This window comes from Pygoscelis adeliae, unplaced genomic scaffold (genome assembly GCF_000699105.1).
Source record: "Pygoscelis adeliae isolate BGI_AS28 unplaced genomic scaffold, ASM69910v1 Scaffold186, whole genome shotgun sequence".
NCBI lineage: Eukaryota > Metazoa > Chordata > Aves > Sphenisciformes > Spheniscidae > Pygoscelis > Pygoscelis adeliae.
The window spans coordinates 9,541,613-9,546,933 of NW_008825071.1; positions in this window are offsets into that span (position 1 = coordinate 9,541,613).

Genomic DNA, 5,321 nt, shown 5'->3' on the forward strand with positions numbered 1-5,321 from the left:
CCCTCCTTACTTCTCCAAGAATCCACTTCATGCTCTATGCTTGCTTTCCTACCACCTTAAAAGGTAACTAAGTCTTAATAAGGCTTACGTATAAAGTAGTAACATTTCTATTTTGTACCACAAGCACAATTCATTACTGAGCAGGAGGGAAATTTTGTCAAACTGGTTGGGTAAAATTCCTTGAATTAGAACCAGAAAACACAGGACTATAGGACTATATAATCAACCAGCTTTCTTATGATAGTCCATAGATCTCCTGTTGCCACCTGGACAAAAGTCACTTAGAAACACATGTCTGTGTTTGTAACTAGAAATTAGTTGGACTTTTAAAAGATGGGTTTTTTGAAAGCAGTGTAAAGGTACTTCTCAGTCTTTGTGCACTATAAAGAGTTTCTATGTGGGAACAAGTTTGGACCACTGGTGCTGGTGTTGCTTTCCACATGTAGTCCACGGATCCTGGAGGTCTGTGAGCTTTTTATAAGAGGTCTGTGAAAATTTACCTGTGAAGAATCAGGGAGCTTTGATTTGCTACATAAAGCTCTGCACTTCCACTGGGAAGAAAAAGAAAACTAGGAGCCTGCAGACTGGTATAGACTGAAAGACACTGATTTGGTGAAGTATACATTTGTGCTATAAATGACTGCATGCTAATTTCCCATGCAGGCAAGCATGTGTGTTTGTCCATGATGGTTTTACTCATCTCCTGGGTTCTCAAGTTGGTTTCTCTGTGACCTGAATTCTCAGGGTGCCAATAAAACAATTCTGGGTGAATTTAGGTAGTACACGACAAAGCTTGTAAGCAGTTGTGGAGCAATCTGTGGATTAGGTGAATATATGGGGTTTAAATAGATAATATAAAGTGAAAAAAAATGGACTGATTATTAAAAAAAAAAGCAAACTCTGTTTCTTTCTCCTGTCTGATTAAATTTTAAGAGCTCCCTTTTTAAACAGCATATGGGGGACAGATTTCCTAGTCATCTGGGGATCAGTTAGATATGTGTCTGCGTGTTATTCAAGTTCCAGCTGATTAAGCCATTGCATATACCAGAAGTTCCCTGGGATATTTATGCAGACTACCATGGACAGCAAAGCTAGCTTGGAGCTTTTTGACAAAATGAGTTTCATCCAAAAATGCCTCTATTTCTCTAAGCCAAAACTTTGTAGGAAATGGGTCAAATCAGATTTCAAGGCCCTGAAAAATTAAATTTGATAAAACAGGATTTGGACACTTCAAAGTAAAGATTTTGTTTTTCTGTGAAATGGCTTTTAGTTACAAAACATAAGCTAATTCTAGTACAGTTGAAATGCTTTAAGAATCACCTAAACAAAATATTTCTATTGACACTTTTGACATTATTATTACTTTTAGTTCATAAACTTTGTCAAGGTTTTGAATTTTTTTGTCACAGTTAAAGAAAGAGAGCTTTCCACAAGTTGGGAGAGAGTCCAAATCCAGTCCTAGTTCAGTCCATTATATTGTAGAGATCTGAAAGTAAAACTCCGTAGAAGAGAATGAAGGAGAACCACATAAGCATCCCCAGAAAAAAAAACAAATGAGGTATTGTTGTTCTACTTTCCCTTTGCATCTGCTCCCTAGCCTTTAATCATTCATTAGCAGCTATAGTTCTGGTATGATTCTTATCAGGTATCTTTTCCAACAAGTAAAGCATAATGGTAATGAATAATCGGGATCCATTATTTTAGCAACTGTGCCTGATTCTGTTTAATGACTAAATGAATACAAAATGTTTTCTCTTCCTTCTAGCAGGGCTATTTAATTTAGATGTACTATAGATAAATACTTACAGAAGTCATTCCTTAAAACTTATAACAACAGGAAACATTTGCATGTTTCATGCAAATTTCTTTCATACAATATTCTTTCATACAATAATGAAATACCTTTTGTATTTTTTTCAAGGTTACACAGAAAGCAACCTAGTGTGTTAACTATGGTTCATTAGGGAATTGCATTACAATGGAAAAATTCTCTCTCGCTGTATGTCCTGAAAAAAAATACTGGTTAACTTCAAGTTATAATGTCTGCTAAATGACTACGATTCTGCTTCAGTAGTTGAAAAAGCAAAAAATATTCGCATTTTATTTCAAAGCAAAGCTTTTCCTATAAATTATAAAGTTTAAATTATTTTATGCAGTTATTTGACCTAGAAATTAGAGTGAAAGAAAACTTAGTTGGACAACTGGAAATGAGTTATTTAAGTCTCAGAGGTTTCACTGGGAAGAAATGTAGAAGCAGCATGTATGGTCGGGGATATTTTCTTGAGTGTATGGGAAAAAGGGAACAGAAGGTTTCTGTCCTTCTTGGGAAAGAGCACTGTGAGAATTTTTGCTAGCGGAAGTTGAAGGAAACAGAAATATGGGTGCTGAGATTAACAAGATTACTGAATTTGGCCAAGGAATTCATACAGAAGTTGCAAATTATTGGATAAACCGAGAATGACAATTAGAGGATGAATTAGGGGACTCTCAAATTGTGGCGGGCTTGAGGTCTGGTTACTTTGAAGCAAATGGTGAATCTCATGAGAGCATTCTGTCACTGGAGCAGTTTGTCAGGTGGAAGAACCTCTGAAGGTACTTGAGAGGGAAAGTCACTGGACAGCAGCTCAGTCCTATCTTTGCTGTTGGCTGAGATAATTTTATGAGGACAGTCAATTTAGAAAACATCTGAGTTTCACTGTGAATAAATCTTTCAGCATTTCACTAAGGAGAGGGTTGACAACTGGGCTTTACAATGTTCATTCATAGGTGCTGGTGGTGGGAGAAACTCCTCCCTTCCTAGCTTAGTTTCAGAGAGGCTTTGGGTTACTTCAGCCCCAAGACAGTGGGGGCTGAATAGTGTACTGCCATCCATGAAAACAAAAGCTGCAGATCCCACAGCTGCATTGGCTTACTTTATTGCTTTATTGAGTAGGTCTTAGGAGGCCCCCTTTGCGCAAAGGGCTGAAGGAAAGGGAAACTGCAGGCTCTGTACCATTGCTTCTCTCTTCTCCTTCCCTTCTGCTGGTAGAGGTTGGTGTACGAGAATCTCAGTAAATGGTCAGTTAACAGTCTCCTGTGCAGTGAGCTCATTGAAAACTGCAATTTTGTCAAGGTTGGATTTATGACTTTGCTGTGTCAGCCAACATGGTACACGCTGGGCAGGTCCTCAGCTGCTGTGACTTGTCGTAGTTCTGTGGAAGTCGGTGAACCCTGAGCAATTCACACTATGTGAGGATTTCACTTACAGAATTAATATGAAAGAACATTTTGTATTCAATCATTTTTCGTGACAGAGGACTGACATGACCAAGGCCATTTTTATATGGTTATGTAGCTATGGGATTACCTCAGCTAGTTTAAAAAAAAAAGATAGACAGTGATAAGTTTCTATGATTTTTGCACTTCTGTATATTAATATATTCTTCATTTTCTATGCATACTTATTCATCCACTTGCAGAGCTCTTTTTTTTTTTTAATTGTGTTGATATAGATTTGATCTAAGAATTAAGCTTCTTTCAGTTTAAGGACACATTGCAATTTTCTTGTCATTTCACCTGCTGGGAGGAAGAGAGTATTTTTTTCTTTTACAGGGATGAAGAATTATTTTCTGTCATCTCATGTGTGGTGCCACTTTTTACTTTAAGAGTTAAAGACTATATGCAAATTTAATTCTGCTTTATCTTTTCTTTATATTACTTGCTAATCCTGTTCTCTTCCTAGTATTTTCAGTCTTAATTCTGTTTGGAGTCCTTTATCTGACTCTTGTTGTTCAGATTGACTCAAATGAATCCACAGAAGGCTCTCCACAAACTGCAGGAGCTACTTAAAAGCAGGATGTAAGAAGGGCTGTCCCAGCTCAAGCTAAAAAAAGATCCATCTAGCCTAGTATCCTGGCTCCAAAAGTGATGAAAAGTGGTGAAAAGTGGAGGATGATTACTAAAGATTATTATAAAATGACAAGCATGTAGTGATAGCTACCTGCCTTATATTGCCAGCCTCTAGTGATATGACTTCCAAAGTCAGAGGTAGAGTCTTTCTATTTAATAGGTCCTGATGGATGAGTTTGTCCAAGGGATCTTTAACTCATGTCAAATTCTGTAAACCACAACACTTTGTGGCAAGGAAATTCAAAGCTACCAACATGCTATATGAGGAAATACTTCTGGTTTTATTTGTTTTGAATCAACTAATGGTTTGATGCATCCCTGTTCACTGCCTTTCATGATACAAAAACTTCCATTCCCTATTTGACCTGTTTTTGCTACACATGATTTTAAAGAGCTCTCTTCTTTATCTTCCCTTTTCCTTGCACACTAATCCTAGTTTTGGTTGTTCTTTGAAATTTTTACTGCTTAGTTTCTTTATTTCTTAGAAACCTACTGATACATAATTTTCAGTGATCGCTCCAATTTATGCTATATAAAGAAGGCTTCCAGCAAGGGAACCTCCTTGAGTTTATAGCAAACAGGGATGCAAAGAATTCATGCAGTTCAGTGCCATGGCCTTATCTCTCCTGTGTGCTCCTTTTATAGCGTAGCAATCAGCTGCTCCTGCTAACTCTTTGACAGGTGTCCTGCTTGATACAGAAAAGGATTGACTGCAAGTTTTTGATGGCCGTCAATGTCTTTTTGGGCATATGATGTGTTTATATTTTATGTCCTATTTTCACCTTCAAGTTCTTGAGGGATGTAATCTTTTTTAATAAACTTCCTCTGTTTAACCATGGCAGCTTTTTCTAAAGTATTTACTCTGAGACTTCAAGCTGCTGGGAATTATCTTCCTCTTGGGGTTGTCACTTTTGATACGTCTTTTACAAGCTTCCACTTTCTTTTTCTTAAACTTGATCACTGCCGTAGTGGATTTCTTGGTGGTTTTTTTTTATTGCTCATGTATGCATAATAAGTCTAATTTCATTACAGCTACTGTTAACGTAGCTGTTTGATACAGAAGGACTCAAATGACAGGTCAGATGGCTTTCCTGGCCTGCTTCAAATACTGTGGCTGTGAATGGGGTTTTGCCCAATTGTTTTTCCCTTCATTTAAGATGATGTGATTGTTTACATTTTCCAAGTTGTTCTGAACAAAGTTTAAAAACAGAAGATGTTACTTTTTCTCTTAATGCATTACCTTTGTTTATTGGTATACTTGTTATGATTTACAATATTTGTCTTTTCTAAGATAAGAGGAAGGTGTTCAAGTTCTTCCACACAACTAGCAGCTGATGAGTGTCAGTAACTTAACCCGCAGTGCAGAGACTAGCGCGTCACCTGGCGATGTCCCAGCAGCTGCTGTGTTGCCTGCTGCATGGGACACCGTTGCA